This window comes from Anabrus simplex, chromosome 1, assembly GCF_040414725.1.
Source record: "Anabrus simplex isolate iqAnaSimp1 chromosome 1, ASM4041472v1, whole genome shotgun sequence".
NCBI lineage: Eukaryota > Metazoa > Arthropoda > Insecta > Orthoptera > Tettigoniidae > Anabrus > Anabrus simplex.
Window position 1 is genome coordinate 1,361,234,259 of NC_090265.1, and position 19,406 is coordinate 1,361,253,664.

Below are 19,406 nucleotides of genomic sequence, written 5' to 3' on the forward strand. Positions count from 1 at the left end.
TGTAAATATCCTTTCAACAGAGAAATTGTGTTGGGTAGTTGTATGAAATACTTTTAGAGATAAAATTAAATCACATTCTTTTCTAATTTAGCTGTGAGCTTTACTCACAAATTAGGAAGTCCTTAATTAGTTGTATGTTCTTTTTTCTTCTTTTTCCTGGTCTTTTCCCAATTACCTGGGGCTGGCACTTTGTATGTATTCAGCCCAATTTTTACAGTAGGATGACTTACCTGATGCCAACCCTATGTGGCCTGATGTTCATTTCTGCAGTGTTTTGTAGTGTGATGTGTTGTGTGAAAATGAAGATGTGTATTAAAGATGAATCCAAACACCCAGCCCCCAAGATAGAGGAATTAAGCAGACAAAGTTAAAATCCTCAATCCCACCAGAAATCAAATCCAGGGCTGTCTGAACCGAAGGCCACTGACCAATCAACCAAGGAGCCGGATGTTGTATGGTTTATTATTCTCGTATAAATATTAATTTCTGTGATCAAATCTACTGATTTCTAAAATGCCATGTACCCTTCTCTGCAGACAATTACTATGTTATTGCTCTTCTTTCCATAAGGAGTGTCAAAAAGAAGTCTTACATAAGTTCCAAGCAAACTTTCTTAATTTTTTCTGACCTTCTTACTGTAAGAATACCTCTGCCAGAATCCTTTCAATTACAACAGAATGTACTCGGATGTACAGTATACCCAAGTTCATGTGAAGGGAGGGGCTACGATGCAAGGAATCTTACTACAAACAAAATAAATCAAACATAAACCAATGAACCAATACACAAATAAAATAATCATATTTAGTTAAACATTATTTTATATTCACCTAAATTGGAACACTAATTATTAAATTACAGAAAATGCAACACAATCAGTATATAGCAATATAGCATGTAGATAACCTCAATCATCGAGACTTCAAAAGAATACTGTACCTTCTAAAGTTTGTTGTATAGAAACCAAAGTGGTAGATGGGTATGTTTGAAGAACAGTAGGAATCTCTCATCAGAATGTTGTAGAACAGAACATACTCGTACTACCTTTGATTCTTTGGTAGATAAACATCCTCCACCATCACTCCCCTGGTCATTTCCCAATCCTCCTGACCTTAGTTATAATTGTCTCAGTGTGACACTGGAATTGGCTCTTGAAGGAATAAAGTCATTTCCAAACGGTTCTGCCTCAGGAATTCGGTACCCATCCTCAACATCTACAAGATCAGCTGGTGATGCCAGGAGAATACTTCTCCAATCTATCACAAAATTATATCATTTCATTTAAAGGGGGTGACTTCATTCTGAAATGTGCCCAAAAGTTTATGGGGCCATATTAATTGCTCTTCAGAAAACTGATGGTTGCATTTAATGTACCACTATTGGGAATACCTTTTGAAGGCTGGTTGCTAAATTATCTTACATGGCAGTAAATGAGTCTATTAGCCAGTATTTGTATCCTCACCAACTTAGTTTCAGTATTCCAAAAGGCAGTGTAACCATTATCCGTTCCACATGAATTTCCTTAAATCTAAATGCTGCATCATATAAAATCTTAGCAAAAATTTACTTCAAAACTGCATTTAACACCAGGGATTCCATGTTACAGGCAGTGCAAGACAGAATCATAGAATTTTGTGCTTTCATGTGGCAAGCTTATAGACACCCTTCTAACTTATATTTCAGCTCTAATATTATTTTATCACAGACTGTGATCCAACAGGTCTATCACTTTTTAGTCTTTCACTCCAGCCTGTTAACTCAGACTTGAAAAATCCACTAAACTTATTTTATTTGGATGATGGAACCATCAACAGTGATCCTGCTACAGTTCTTGTGGATCTGAAAAATATTGTCTTGTAAAAGCATTGGTTTGGAAGTAAATCCACATAAATGTGAAATCTACTTCTGTTACATGAGAAATGAGGCAACAGAGTCTGCAATTCAGGGCACTATACCTGATATTTGTGTCACAACAAAATCCAATCTATCCTTATTTGGATCACCACTTATACTTAAGACCATGGAAGAAATTTACAGACAAAAGCTAACATTATTAAAGAGACTGTATGATTGTCTACAAGTGATCAATTCTCACATGACATACTTCTCATTGTAAAACTGTCTCTTTATTCCAAAATGTAATTACTTTCTGTGGACCACACCTCTATGATTATTTCCTTCATTTCTTGTTCAAGCTGATGATTTGATAAGAAGTTGCCTCAATTTTCTATTCAATTTACCATTTGAGGAAAGTAACTGGATCCTGACATATTTACCAATACAATTTGGAGGCCTTGGAGTTCAAAGGATACCTCAGATTTCCATTCCCACTTTTCGTAATGCTGTATATAGATTATTTGATTTTATCAAGTCTCTGTTCTCTGATTACTGTAATAATGTCAAGATAGGCCATATGACTATACAATATATTATGGGAATGCTATAAGCAGTAATTTGAACCCTCCAGAATCCCTGGATTCACATATGCGTACGTTGACGTTTATGGCCATCATACTGTAAGTTGCCCTAAGAGTGCTTGGCAATCTTAAAGACACTATTCAATAAATTACATCATCGAAAGAGCGTTTATATTTATTGATGTCCCTTCTATCCTGGAACTGAGTATCATTAGTCATACAGATGGATAAACCCTGATGGTCTGACTTTAGCCCCATGGAATAAGGTCAGATCTCTCCTGTGGGATACATGTGTGTAGATACTTTAGCACCATTTCTTCTGCCTCACACTTGAAAGGCTGCTGGTTCTGCTGTGGAATTGACCATGCGCAATACAAGGATGGAATACAGGGCAGTGACAGACAACTACATCTTCACAGCATTCACAGTCAAAATGATGGGTACCGGTACATGATGTTAAAAGGTTAAAAATCTTGTTTCAGATATTGGCAAACATCTGGAAATACTAAAGACCCTTCTTCAACAGAATTACTGAGGCAGCAGATAAAAATTGATATCCAGTGAGGAAATGTTGCCAACATTATGGGCACATTTCCAGATAACACTCCTCTGGATGACATTTTCTATCTTGCTTTTTAGACTTTCAAATCTGGAGTGAAGCACCAAGGACAACAACAGAAAATCATAGCATATAAACTGAAACACTCATTTCTTGTATAATATACAGTATATGCTCTATGTCAAACTATTATACCCGGAGGTTCACCAGCCTCTTGCGATTTATTTTATGCATCCTGCTGCATTTACTACAATTCTAAAATACATTGGTCCCTCTCCCTAAATCATAGTAATATAATGAGATGTGTGGTTATGGGATAAAAACCAGCAGGAATCATGATCACCACTATTAATTCATTGTGAGTGCCCCAAATGAACCCATAAAACTAGCACAGATACAAATAATATGTACCTTACAACAGGAGGTGCACACACAGACGAGGAACAGATATTGTATAGGCTGGAAACTGCACATTGCATGTGAAGCCTCGCAATAGATCACTTCACAGGGACCTGCTGGGAGTTGTAATAGTGAACAGTGCTTGAAGGTTCGAATCCCACGTGTTTTTTTTTTCTTTATTTTTTTTTTTCAGCCAGTTGACTGGGATGTGGTAAGGTTGCATACTTGATAGCTTCCGCAGACTAATTTATTTGGCCCTGGAAAGGGCCATTGGTATGGTGGCATATGATATGGAGCTGGGTTGGAAGAGGCTAGGCAACATGTGAGAGGATTTCAGTTACTTACATCTCTTAACGCAGCACCTGCTTGAACTGACGACTTCCATGTTCAATACAGAGCTGCACACAATGTAAGGACCATCTGGCACATTGTAACATCTCCGGCATAATTGATCGGCATGCCTTGGTGATGAGCTGTCTAAGGTGTCCAGGATTCCTTGGCTCCTGTATATACATCAGTTGTTTTACATGATCCCACAGAAAAAAATCCAAGGGCGTAAGATCAGGTGATCTAATGGACAGGGGAGAGGTCCTCCCCTTCCTATCCATTTATCAGGATATGTCGCACGGAGATGGTTCTGGAAGACCAACGCTGCATGCGGTGAAGCTCTGTGATGTTCAGACCACTACTTGCAGTGGTCAAGGAGTGGCACATGTTCCAAGAATGGTGGTAGGTCATCTTGGAGAAGCTGCAGATAGCATTTTCCCATCAGAGGTCCCTCAAAAAATGGGGACCAATGAGGTGTTCATGTACGATGCCATACCATGTGTTCACACCCTACTGTACTTGAAAAGCTGCCTGTCATACCCAATGGGGATTGTCCACACTCTACAGTAATGCATATTTTGATTAACGGTTCCATTGTCGTGGAACCACCCTTCATCCATAAATAAGAAGGCAGGATCAGTGTCCACATGCTGTAGGGTCTATTGACAGAACACCACCTACAGATGCCCGGCTGATGTTCATCTCCTGTGAAATGACCCATATGCCAGTGTGAGGGTTATGCCAGACAGTGTCCACTGTGAGCAGATATCACAGGATGATCTCGAACAGGCTGTGTTCTTCCCAAGAATGCAGTAGCCTGCAGATGTCTTTCCATGCGCTGAAAAGTCATGCCTGTCGGTTGTTGCCTTTCCGAATAGCTTTCATGATATAGGCGTTGTACCTGGTATGCATTTTGTCTAGTTTCTCAATAGATGAGTAACATATCCACATACTCATTGCTGCAATATGTCACAAGGCAGTGAATAAGCCTTGTGTTGAGTCGTGACTTGCCTCAAAGGAGAAAAGTTCGCGCAGCTACATACCTTCCTGCCATCACATGTTGTTATCATTCCAATGGGGCACACTTACGGACCTTGGAACATGTATGACATAGCTAATTTGTTGCTTATGTCCTAACCACCTCTTCATCCTCATCCAACCCAGCTCAATTCCCTACACCACGATCGTCAGCGGCAGCGGCTGTAACTCAATCCGAGTATATGTAACTTCTTCCTGCATACATTGACTAGTTTAACTCAGTTTATGGATGTGTTTGCGATGACTAAACAGACCATTCCTGGCATAGATGCAGGACCGAATTCCTGAGTAGTCACAGGGTCTCAGAAAGATGACCATCACACATCGGCTGCCAACGTGCAGGTCCGAACTCTCATTGCCGTTAGACTTGAGTTGAAGGGCGTGTCAGCAATAAAAAGTGCTACAAGCAGAATTTTGTTTAAGGTGGATCGCAGCTAGCAAGGAAGTGACCCACACACTATGATCTCGGAACTATACCCTGTGGCACAAATGAAATGCAACATGGAGGTTCTAGAACCACGACTGCAACGGACTGCCAAGACTCGAAACACCATTGAGTTGTGCCTTCACAGCCAGTCCATCTGGCAAGACTTCATCCACCTCCACGGCCAATGAGAACCACAAAAAGGAGGCTCCTCCATCTGTTTTGCCATTGGGCCAAAGACACATCATGATACATATGGGCCAAAGAAACAAATTAGTCTGTGGAAGCTACCAAGGATGCAACCTTACCACATTCCACACAATTTGTGGTAAAAATAAAAAAATAAAAATTCTTGCGTGGGATACGAACCTTCGAATATCCTCCACTATCACAACTCCCACCATGCCCCTACCAAGTGAGCTATTGCGAGACTTGACATGCAGCGCGCAGTTTCCAGCCTACACAATACCTGTTTCTGGTCTGTGTGTGCACCTCCTGTTGTAATGTACGTGTTCTTCATATCTGTGTTTCCGGGTTCATTCGAGGTATTTAAAGTTAAAAACTTCATCACTGATCCATATTGAACTGATAATTACAATGCCAAAAAGAGAGAGATGTTCCACATATTCAATACAATAATAAATTGTTGCACAAATTAATCTTGCAACATGTTTAATATGGTTTGGGACCGGTTTCGACACATATCCATGTCATCATCAGCTGAAATAAAAAATGGCTAGAAGTCAACACACAAAAGACATTAAAGGGTAATTGTAATATTTATGACACTTTCTTGAAAAATTAATAATTGAAGTTCATGTAGCACTTTTCAGTGAAGATAACTTTGTAGATATCTTAGGTTCTTGAGCACTCTTGCTGGAGACCTTGAGGTTAAAAAAGGATGCAGCATAATTAACAATATTGTTGTTAGGCAAGGAATAAACTTGTTGCTAGGTAACAAAAATATGATTTTGTTTTTGGCACTTCTAAAGGTGGGTAGCGGTACATATAAAAACTCCTAGAATAATATATTGTAAGATATGAACCTATCAGTAGTGATATGGATTTTATGTGATCTAAAGTAAAAGAAAATAAATTAAAAATAAGAAATAAAAAACAGTGAAAAAATGGTAAGATAAGTAATGCTATGAGGCTCACATTTATTTAGCCTTGCCATGAAGTACAAGAGGAAGTAAGAACAGAAACTGAAAATAGGTAGGGGATAGGAGGGAGTTAGTAAGTAAGGGGAGTAGTTTAAGGTGGATCAGTGGGGGTGTTGTGGTAAGGGCAAGTAGCACGAGAAGGTGTTGTGTATAACATGGAAGATAGATTGCCTACTTGTCAACTTGAAGCTTTTGAAAACTAAGATAAGGAAGTCAAAAAGGATGTTCAGTTTTTCAGACAAATCATTAAGGTTTTGGTTAGGATTAAAATATTGATCAAGGTGTATTAAACAATTTTCAGTGATATCAAGAAGAGGGCCTTTGTTTAGGGTACTGATAATTTCAATGTCTTGGTCTAATGTAGTGAAATGATGTTTTACATCTTGCATGTGTTGCCCTATTGCTGAAAATTTATTGTATTTTATCGCGTTAACATGTTCTGAATGTCTAATTTTGAAGCTGCGTCCTGTTTGTTCAATGTAAGAAGAATCACAGATATTGCATTTAAAACGGTATACACCAGATCTTGAAAATATTTTAGTTCTGTTTAAAGATTTGGAGTTATAAATCACTTCCATGTTTCTATTGTTAGTTCAAAAGGAAATTTTGGTATTATGTTTTTTGAAGATATTGGCAATGCAGTAGATGTTTTCATTGAAAGTGAAGGTAGAGTAAGCTGCTGGTTTAGGATTGTCATTTAATAGCATTGTATTTGTTCGGTGTTTAAATTTATTGATTATTCATTCAATAAAAAATCTGCTGTAACCATTAAATTTAGCGATGGAATGTATGATATTAAGTTCTTTATTTAAATTTTATTTCGATAAAGGTCTTTTGAAAGTGCGGTTAACCATACTGTTGTAAGTGGCATACTTATGTGATTGTGGGTGTGAGAAATCTTGTCTTATGGTAGTAGCTGTTTGTGTGGGTTTCCTGTAAATCATATAAGATAAAGAATAAGGTAATCTGCTAATTGTTCTATCTAGAAAATTGATTGATCTGTTGGATTCAGTTTCAAGGGTAAATTTAATATGAGGACCAATCTTGTTGAGATTATTAAGAGTAGAGGACGCATTAATAGCCCTATCATTAGAATTACCAATGTGTCATCCACATATCTTGCCCAAAAAAGTATATTCTTGAAATTATCGTTATCAATAAAAGTGTGTTCCAGAAAATCTAAGTATATCTCTGCCAAGATCCCCGATCCTGGTGATCCCATTGCCAAGCCATCTTGTCAAATGTGAAAAAATTGTTATTGACTACCAATTTTAAGACAGTCATGAAATCAAGAATCTCAAATTTACTCAGGTGACTGTATGTATTCAGGTTTCTTTCAATAATGGGAAATAATTTTTTTGTATTAATGCTAGGGTACATATTGACAATATCAAAAGAATGTAAAGAATGGTGTGGCTGAATTTCGAAGTTGTTCAGTTTTTCAATTAGCTCAATAGTGCTTTTAATAGACTTTTGCAATAAAAACTTATAATTATCCTTTAGAAATTTCTGAATGAATTGGGCTAATTTGTATAGCGGGATGGGTCTGTAATTAATGATCAGGCGAATGGGGACATCAGCCTTCTGTATCTCTAGGGAAAGCTTTTGCAGTTGGCAGACCTGGATTCTTGTTCAATAACTTTGTTTTCTCATAATTTGTAAATAGGAAAAGGTGTTCTTTAATGTTTGCTTAAGAAGATGCTGAATCTTTTAACTTGGGTCTTTCTTAATTATTGAAAAAAGAATTATTGCTGAAAAAGTTTTTGGTTTTTTCAATGTATTCAATTTTATCCATAACCATGGTTGTGTTACCCTTATCAGCTTTTGTAATGATAAGATTATTATTTTCAATTTTCTTTTTAACCTTGAAAATGAGTTCTCTTTCATGGAAAGTATCTCTATTAGTAGGTTTTATATTTATAATAGAGGTGTGAATCTTAATTAATTTTTTTCTTTACATCTAGTCTTACTTCGTCTTGTAAATCTATGGGCATTTTACTGATGGCTGTTTCAAATTCTGTAACTAAATTGAAAAATGTATTAACTTTATTTGTGTTAGGCCAATTATGTTTAGGGCCGTAAGAGAGGATCGAGTTATCATAATCATCTAGAGTTGTTTTTGATAAATTGACTACAGGTGGATGGAATTTCTTTATTATGTTGTCGGGATTGCTCCATTTTTTGGTTGTTTTAGTAACATATCTGCTTAGCGCTGAGTTGTTTTCGAGTGTGTTGAGCTTTCTTTCTAGGGTACTCTGTTTTTAGATAGTATATTGAACAATCTGTTGTCAACTTGTGTTTGAAATATGTCCCATTGAGCGCTTGAGAGTCGTTAAGCTGCTTCAAGGTAAGACTCATAGAGTCGACTGTTTAGAAAAAATCTTTTCTTATAAAGGAACTTTGTTTTGTTATTTAACCAAATCTTGTTAACTTGGGCTTGGGTTCTAGAATGGTCAGCAGAAATGTGTTTTCTGTTACAAGTTTTAAGAAAATTGGGAGTTAATTTGTGTGCGATACATTGTTTAAGAAAGTTAATATCTTTGCCTATTTTTGCAATCTTGATTTTTAGGGCCATGTAATGATAGGCCTTAGATTTCACCTAGTAAGCATCATCATTTAAAGTTAAAAACTTCATCACTGATCCGTATTGAACTGATAATTACAATGTCAAAAAGAGAGAGATGTTCCACCTATTCAATACAATAATAAATTGTTGCACAAATTAATCTTGCAACATGTTTAATATGGTTTGGGACCAGTTTTGACACATATCCATGTCATCATCAGCCGATACAAAAAATGGCAAGAAGTCAACACACAAAAATCATTAAAGGGTAATTGTAACATTTATGACACTTTCTTGAAGAATTAATAATTGAAGTTCATGTAGCACTTTTCAGTGAAGATAATTTTTGTAGATATCTTAGGTTCTTGAGCACTCTCACTGTAGATCTTGAGGTTAAAAAAGGATTGCTCCTTCAGAAGATGGGTGAGACATCCTGGCAAAAGTTATTGAGTATGTAAAGGTCCTCTTCTTTCTTGTCTAGATGAGAGCTGAAACTGACACAAAAGTTTTAGAATGTGACCACACTCACGACCACGTGGAAATTATCGTAGAATGATGCATAACTTGACCTCGAAAATCTGCTTCACACGGAGAACGTTGCAATAGAAAGGGAAAAATAAGAAGAGAAGAGATGTTTATTCTTGAAGCACAGGTATGTATGCATTTACACCGGGAGGTGTGTCCTTATATCGCGTCGTAATTGGACATCATACTTTCACCTGATAGGTTCTCATAGTTCGAGAGAGTACTATATCGAGAACTTTCACTACGTGCTCTTAATTGGAGCATCCTTGAAAAATTCCAAGTAGGTCACATTACTACAGCTGGCCGGTCGATCGAAAAATCAGTACACTGTCCTCGCTACCTGTTCAAACCAGTTCTCAGCTTGAAGACACGACTGAGTGGGAATAAACTTGTAACATATCACCCTTAATAAAAGAATGATAACATCCTTTTGCCACATACAATAAAATATTCATTATAGGCCAAATTTGAAGGGGATAATATGAAGGTATGATATTGACACAGATCTGGAATGAAACATCTGGCGATGAAGAACGTATGAATTTGGAAAACACCGAAACGAAATAACAATAGTGAAGGGACGGGGAATGGAACTACCTATGTAAATCCTTAACGGCTGACAACCAGGTATTACTTAATTAATAGCCAGTGTCCCTGTTGAAATTGTTAGGATTTCTATGTATTTCCACAGCTTCCCGTATAATCCTGGACCTGTAGTGTCTTGTGTGAGTAAGAGCTCGAGCATCTTGGAATATGACATCACGACCCGATGATAGAGCGTGCTCAGCTATTACTGATTTGTATGGCTCGTTGAGACGAATATTACATTCGTGTTCCTTGATGTGAGTACTAATGGACCGGCATGTTTGGCCAATGTATACCTTACCGCAAGTACAGGGAATTTCGTATACCCCAGGATGTAAAAGTGGGGACAATTTGTCCTTGGTTTTATCTAGATTGTGAGCAATTTTAGTGACGGTGCCAAACTTTTTTTTTTTTTTTTTAATATTGTGTTGGCGGAGGACCTTGGCAATTCAATCTGTGGTGTTATGAATGTAAGGCAGGTAGGCTGTTCCCTTCACTTCTTCCTTCTGTGAGCTTTGCTTGATCGTTTCTCTGGGATACAGGGCTCTATGAATCTGCAAATCGCTGTAACCATTACCCTTGTACGTGACTTTGAGTATCCATCTCCACCTGGATAGTTGATGGCTCACAAATTTGTCGCGCCCTCTTGGTGAGTGTCATGAGAATGCCTTGTTTTTGTGCTGGATGGTGGTGAAAATCTGCATGTTCTGCATGATAGTTCCATCAGCCTCCGCTTCTAACGCTAGCGGTGTACCACATCCGAGGAGCCATCTGGTGATGAATGAACGTACCATTTCCACTTCTATTGGGTAACGTCTAAATTCAAAGCTTGTTCAATGTTTTAGAAGCCTTTCTCGAGGACAGTCAAGATTTCCTTCTGATGACGCAGAGCATAGTTCTTTGCGAAACGAAAATTTCACCTTATTTTCTTGACACGGCATAAGCCCAAAAGCCTATATCATGTCTAAGAGTGGAACGGTTTAGCTCTGCCTCATTGGCAGACATTGTTCAACTTAAGAATCTTCCAGCTGGCTTTGATTTGCCCTGCAAGATATGGGTAACCCTCAACAGAGTCCCTGCTAACCATGGAAAATGTGGATCAATGATGTTTAAGTAGGGTATGAGATCTTCCCCAGCCTATGACGGTGGTGCTGTTAAGCAGACTGTCAACCATGTTGTCACCGAATATGTTGGCAGGGCATTCATTGGATCAACACAGGACTTCGTGATGACTTCTAATGAGGCAATACGATGGCTAGAAAATTTAGATCTAAATCTTTGAACACCCTTTTACTTGCATGATTGTTTAAGCTGTTTCTGTATATTTTGTACTTAATGTATATAGGCATATAAGTGCTTACTGTTTGTGTATGATGTTTTGTATACTGTACCATACACTAACAAAGATTTTGTCTAAAACAGTTTGCATCGTGATATAATTTTCTTTTAGTGAAACGGAATGTGCTACAGGAATAGAAGCTAGAATGTTTCCATTATGAAGTAGTACAGTCTAAGCTCCTCTTATAGGAATCCACTGTCAGTCTTATGGACTGTAATTTCTCTCTAGCTGTTCTATCAATCATGGAATGTCACAGCAGTAGGTCAATTCATCCTTCTTCTTGAAATACTTCCTGAACTCCTTATCTATGTCTATACCAAGTAAAAGTAGTTCCAGGCACAAGAAGATTTTTTTCCTTTGAATTGTGACCCTAGCAGTTCACTTTTTTCCTTTGTGAGACCAACGTCTTGTATCATATCACTCATCTCTGACTGTTTAAACAGTATTGTGGACTTACTGCATCTGTGACTGGTGAAAAATTCTTATCAACTTGCTCGTCATCAGAATTTGAGGAACCTTCAGAGTTAGTCACATAAACTGGTAGGAGATGAATGTATTGGAATTTCTGATCCATGAGGAACAGGTCTCATCGCTGACTTTCAATTCAGGTTCACAATACTGTCCTTGTTTCTCTTATTGAATCCTGCTACTTTATACTGGCGAAAGTCACAGCTGTGGTTCTGGGGCTCACACCAAACCATCCCTATCCCAAATGGAAGGTCCTTAAGTTTCCTAATGCTCCACTGTCATAGGTTTTCAAGGCATGTTCTACAAATGACGTGGAGAGTTCATGACTTGCCTAAGTCTCCTAATTTTATCTTAAAATATGCATAATATAAATGTTTCACCGATGCAGTTATTGGACTACTCTGTCTCTTCATAATACAACAGCCACACACGTAACGGAATGAGTCTGGCTTATTTACACATCTTCAGCTAATTCCTGACACACTTGCCATTTTCACAACACAGTATAAGAAAGTGACACAACTGACTGTCACAGGACTTCACCGCATTGCCGTAACATGAGCTAAAAATAGACTCTCTTATCAGTTGAATTCAATGGAGGGGACAAAGTCAGTGGAAGAGGTTTGGACTGACAGACATATGCAACAATAACAAAGCAAACCACAGCTACACTAATAACAGCCGATGAGCTGCAATGACACATTTTCAGACAGTAAATGGCAATTAACATGAAAAATTACAAAAGAAGCAATGACATTTCTAATATCAGGAGACCTTGTTTAGTTAAAATCATTTATCAGATGCTTTGCTGCAAAAATCAAGCTTGGTTGTGTAATCTAGCAAACACACAAATAATTAATAACAATAATAGCATTTACTATTGTACCAGATATGTGGACGACATTTTCACTGACATAGATTGAAGATTTATCAACAATGAGACATTATTAAATCATCTCAATTCTGTAAGACCTTAAATTAAGTTCACACTTGAATTGAAATTAAATAGAGCAGTTAATTTTTTAGATCTCAAAATTACAAAAAATAATGGCTGTCTCCTATATACAGAAAACCCACACAAACAGTTAACGTCATTCAAAAGGATTCAACACACCCCCAAGATCACAGAAAAGAGCAATTAATATACCACATACCAAAAGAGACTACAAGAGAGAAATCAATACCAATCAATGCAATAAGCAATGGATACAATAAAGAATTGGTCAATAAAGTTATCAAAAAGTAAAAACAAACCCTCCATCACCCTAAAGAAAGAATCACACAAGAGAAAAGTATGTCACCTTCACATAAGAGTAGAATAACAATAACATCTACCAAATTACCAATAATTAAAGCAATATCAATATAGCATTTAAAACTAATGATAGTAGTAGTGTTAATAAATTCTTCAACACCCACTGTATCATTAATAAAGATAAATAATCACTATCAGGAGTAAACAAATTAAAATGCAAAGACTGTGGAGCTGTGTACATGGGGCAATCTGGTAGAAACTTCATTACATATCATAAAGAACATGTTAATGCCAGTAGGCACAGAAGAATCTCGGACATTTTCTGAGTCATGGCCCTCCCCATGATCAATAGTAATCATAAGTCTTCCACCATTGACAGGGACATGACAATACTTCAAAGAATCAATAAAGAAACTTACCTTAACATTCTAGAAAATCTACACATACTAATCGATCAAAGATAAAATTCTGCTCATGAACTTAATGAAATCACAGAATAAACTAACATTGTTTAACGTGAAATTGAACATCAACAGTTTTTATAGACGTTCACAAACAAATCAAGTTACAAACTCCTCCCCAGTCAGCACAATCACCCCTCAAACTTCACTTCCCTTCATTCACAACAGGACGGGACAAGCATCACTCTGCACACTTGCACAATTACACTTGAATACAACAAGGGCTGGAAGGCAGAACATAAGCAAAATTGGTGTTACACCTATTCATTTTTGCAACACACTGTTTTCACAATTTCTCATCTACCAATTTGTTCTTTCATTCTAGGTCAACATTTATTTTTGGAAGACCTATTCATCTTAACACTGCATAGGCTTTGCTAATGACAGTTAATATCCACAAAAAATGAATATTTATAAACTGAAATCTTCCAGCACCCATAAGACTGTTGTTTCCAACAACATTGAACCATAATAAGTGTGCATTGTTTTCCACCTGTGCATCAAGTCAACAAAGACAAATTTTTTTAAAAGAACACACATTGTATGCATGCATTCATTGTATTAATATACAGTACATCTACTCACAATATTTTATAATGTGCCACAATCAATAGCAAAATTTCTAAATACATACATACATTATCATTATAGACTGTTATGCCTTTTAGCATTCAGTCTGCAAGCCTCTGTGAATTTACTAAACGTCACCACAATCCTCGATTTGCAACTAGTGTTGTGACCTAATTTAGTTCTACACCTCTTATCTTTGAATCATTAAAAACTGAGTCTAACCATCGTCGTCTTGATCTACCACTACTTCTCTTACCCTCCATAACAGACGCCATTATTCTCCTAGGTAACCTATCCTCCTCCTTTCACCTCACATGACCCCACCACTGAAGCTGGTTTATGCATACAGCTTCATCCATCGAGTTCATTCTGAAATTAGCCTTTATCACCTCATTTTGAGTACCCTCCTGCCATTGTTCCCACCTGTTTGTACCAGCAATCATTCTTGCTACTTTCATGTCTGTTACTTCTAACTTATGAATAAGATGTCCTGAGTCCACTCAGCTTTCGCTTTCATTTCGCTTTCGAGTTCATTCTGAAATTAGCTTTTATCGCCTCATTTCGAGTGCCCTGCCATTGTTCCCACCTGTTTGTACCAGCAATCATCCTTGCTACTTTCATGTCTGTTACTTCTAACTTATGAATAAGATGTCCTGAGTCCACCCAGCTTTCGCTCCCATAAAGCAAAGTTGGTATGTAAAGATAGTTTCATCTGGACCGAGCTCGATAGCTGCAGTCGCTTAAGTGCGGCCAGTATCCAGTAATCGGGAGATAGTGGGTTCGAGCCCCACTGTCGGCAGCCCTGAAGATGGTTTTCCATGGTTTCCCATTTTCACACCAGGCAAATGCCGGGGCTATACCTTAATTAAGGCCACGGCCGCTTCCTTCCACTTCCTGGGCCTTTCCTACCCCATCGTCGCCACAAGACCTATCTGTGTCGGTGCGACATAAAACAAATAGCAAAAAAAAAGAATAAAAAGTTTCATCTGGGAGGTGACTTCCTTCTTACAGAATACTGTTGATCGCAACTGCGAGTTCACTGCATTAGCTTTACGACACATTGATTCAGTCTCACTTACTACATTACCACACTGGGAAAACACACAACCTAAATACTTGAAATTATTGACCTGTTCTAGCTTTGTAACACTAATCTGACATTCAATTCTGTTGAATTTCCTACCTACTGACATCAATTTAGTCTTCGAGAGGCTAATTTTCATACCATACTCATTACACCTATTTTCAAGTTCCAAGGTATTAGGCTGCAGGCGTTTGGCACAATCTGCAATTAAGACCAAGTTGTCAGCATAGGCCAGACTGCTTACTACATTTCCACCTATCTGAATCCCTCCCTGCCATTTTATACCTTTCAGCAGACGATCCATGTAAACTACAAACAGCAAAGGTGGAAGATTACAGCCTGTAAGTACCCTGATCCAAGAACTCATTCTACCATCAATTCTTACTGAAGCCCAATTGTCAACACAAATGCCATTGATTGATTTTAATAATCTACCTTTAATTCCATAGTCCCCCAATATAGCGAACATCTTTTCTCTCGGTACCCTGTCATATGCTTTCTCTAGGTCTGTGAAACATAAACACAACTGCCTATTCCTCTCGTAGCATTTTTCAGTTACCTGCCGCATACTGAAAATCTGATCCTGACAGCCTCTCTGTGGTCTGAAACCACACTGGTTTTCATCCAACTTCCTCTCAACGACTGATCGCACCCTATCTTCCAAGATGCCAGTGAATACTTTGCCTGGTATACTAATCAATGAGGTACCTTGATAGCAGTTGCAATCCTTCCTGTTCCCTTGCTTATAGATAGGTGCAATTACTGCTTTTGTCCAATCTGAAGGTATCTTACCAACATTCCATGCTAATTTTACTACTCCATGAAGCCATTTCATCCCTGCCTTCCCACTATACTTCACCATTTCAGGTCTAATTTAATCTATTCCTGCTGCTTTATGACGATGGAGTTTATTTACCATCTTTTCCATTTCCTCAAGCGTAATTTCACCATCATCATTTTCCTCCTCCCCATGAGCTTGACTGTTTGCAACACCACCAAGATTTTTACATTCAGAAGATGTTCAAAATATTCCCTCCACCTCTCCAGTGATTCCCTGGGATCTATTATGAGTTCACCTGAATTATTCAAAACACTGTTCATTTCCTTTTTCCCTCCCTTCCTAAGATTCTTTATTACAGCCCAGAAAGGCTTCCCTGCTGCTTGACCTGGCCTTTCCAGGTTATTACCAAATTCTTCCCATGACTTCTTTTTGGATTCAACAACTATTTGTTTCGCTCTGTTTCTTTCATCTACATACAAATCCCTGTCTGCCTCAGCCCTTGTTTGGAACCATTTCTGATAAGCCTTCTTTTTATGTTTACAAGCTGCTCTCACTTTATCATTCCACCAAGTTGTTCGCCTTTTCCCATCTTTACACACAGTTGTTCCTAGGCATTCTCTTGCTGTTTCTACTACAGCATCCCTGTATGCCACCCATTCACTTTCTATATCCTAAACCTGCTTACTGTCTAATGTTCGAAACTTCTCACTAATCATATCCACGTACTTCTGTCTAATTTCCTCGTCCTGGAAATTTCTACCCTTATTCGTTTGCAGATTTCACTTTCTCTACCCTAGGCCTGGAGATACTTAGTTCACTACAGATCAGATAGTGGTCTGTAACATTGAAAAATCCCCAGAAAACTCGTACATTCCTAACAGATTTCCTGAATTCAAAGTTGGTTATGATATAGTCTATAATGGATCTGGTACCCCTAGCCTCCCATATGTAGCCGTGAACAGCCTTATGCTTGAAGAATGTATTCATAACATCTAAACCCATACTAGCAGAGAAGTCCAGCAAATGCTTCCCATTCCCATTAGCTTCCATATCTTCCCCACATTTACCAATCACCCTTTCATATCCTTCAGTTCTATTCCCAACTCTTGCATTGAAACCACCCATTAGCACTATTCTATCCTTACTGTTGACCCTGACCACGATGTCACTCAATGCATCATAAAACTTGTCAACTTCATCCTCATCTGCACCCTCACATGGTGAATACACGGAGACAATTCTAGTCCTGATTCCTCCAACTGACAAATCTACCCACATCATTCGCTCATTTACGTGCCTAACAGAATCTATGTTGCATGCAATGGTATTCCTGATAAAGAACCCTACCCCAGACTCTGCCCTTCCCTTTCTACCACCCGTCAAGTACACTTTATAATCTCTTATCTCTTCCTCGTTATCTCCCCTTACCCAAATATCACTTACTCCTAGCACATCCAGATGCATCCTCTTTGTTGACTCAGCCTGTTCTACTTTCCTTCTTTCATAAGCCTCATTAATATTGATAGCTCCCCATCGAATTCCATTTCGTTCGCCAAGTTGTTTCCAAGGAGTCCCTCACCTGTCAAATGGGAGTGGGACTCCGTTACTCCCATAGGTCTGAGACTTGGTTAAAATGTTCTGTGCTTGGTAAATTCATGAAACAGGATGCTACCCTACTTGCACATAGTCCAAGTGAGGATCTCTCCTCTAACGGGTTATGGACCACCGGTGAATTGTATAGTCCTAGCCGCCTGAGCACAAGGAGGGCCATGACTCAGAATATGTCCGAGATGCCCACTCCTATTCCATAGCAACTGGTGTCCCGATGCTTGGTAAATTCATGAAACAGAATGCTACCCTACTTGCACATAGTCCAAGTGAGGATCTCTCCTCTAACGGGTTATGGACCACCGGTGAATTGCATAGTCCTAGCCGCCTGAGCACAAGGAGGGCCATGACTCAGAATATGTCCGAGATGCCCACTCCCATTCCATAGCAACTGGTATCCTGACTCTCAGGACCACTTACTAGGCCACTCAGCTGTTGCCCATGGTTCACGAACTAGGACGTGACTACAGTAACCCACAAATAACTTTTTAAATTGTAACTATTAGCTGAAGTTGGCCTTATTATTATTATGTTGTCTATTTAATAAGAATAGTGTAAGAAGCTTTGAACAGGTGGAACCTAAAATGTTGTATTTTGTCAAGGAATAAAAATTGATTCATGTTAAATCAATACCGAACCCTAAAATGAAGTTTTCAATACAATTACATTATCATCACTTTTGATGTGCAATATATTTCTCATATACCTATCCTTTCAGTTTCTTCTTTACATATTGAAATTGTAAGTATGTAGACATGTTCTATTGTTGTTGGCCTAGTGTGTTATTTTGACAGGAATAATCCTTTCACTATACTGGCCATAGTACTTTACCCATTGTTCTATTTTATTCTTAATCAAAGATCTGTATTTTTCTACTTGATTTTGTATTTTATTTTCAGTGTAGCATATCCAGCTTCTGTTTTCAGGTTCTCATATCTCCCAGGATGAATGACTGTAATGTATAGTCTTTTAAAACAACAATTTTCAACTTATCTCCCACAGAGATTCAAACTTCTAATGTAGTACCCTCATGGAGATTTGAATGAGTCACTTCTTTATTTGCATTGCCATGAATAGATGCTCATCTGATTGGGTTGAGGTGTCAATACCTGATACATGAAAGGATTTTCCCCTAAATGACATCACAACTTTCCATACAAACATTTGCACAATATATGACTTAATACTTTATTATATCGTGGTATTTTGTTTTTGTTGTTGTTCTTGAAGTATTGTACAGTATCTTGGTTTTGAAATGTAGAACCAATCCAGTGCAACAGATTTGCTGATGATTTTGCACTGGTTGGAGATTCAGTAAAGGACATAAGTAGAATGTTGTAAGTATTGGCAGCTGCACTCAGACAGTACAAACTAAAGGTCAGTGCTCAGAAAACAAAGATTCTAATAAAAAACAAGAATACCCTGAGAACCAATGTGAATATAAAGCTAGGAACATCTAACATTGAGCAAGTAAAGCAATTCTGTTTGTTGGGAAGCATTATCACTGAAGACAACTTCTGAAGTAAATATATATATATTGTAAATGATAGATAAATCAAAACACATTGAAATTATTGGCCATGTCCAAGCAATAACATAATGTGCACTGTTTAAAGTAAAATTAATACTGTATTTCAATTTTCTGGTCAGTCAATTTTATATTATCTTTAAAGAGTAACGATGAACTGTAATATATAAGTTGTTTTAATATAATATGTTTTTTTTAGAAAGTGTTCACTATTGGTGACCTGAAGCTCCACTTAGTTGTTATTCACATATTTTGACTTGTATATAGTTGTTATGAGTTTATTCAATTTTTATTGTTGACATTTTTGAA

General features: G+C 37.8%; 1 protein-coding gene across 1 annotated transcript in view; it reads left to right on the forward strand.

Annotated features, from left to right (window-relative positions):
• LOC136859048 (ras-specific guanine nucleotide-releasing factor 2) overlaps positions 1 to 19,406 on the forward strand; it is a 1,472,247-nt gene that overhangs the window by 1,083,586 nt on the left and 369,255 nt on the right. The gene's annotated exons all lie outside the window — the stretch shown is intronic.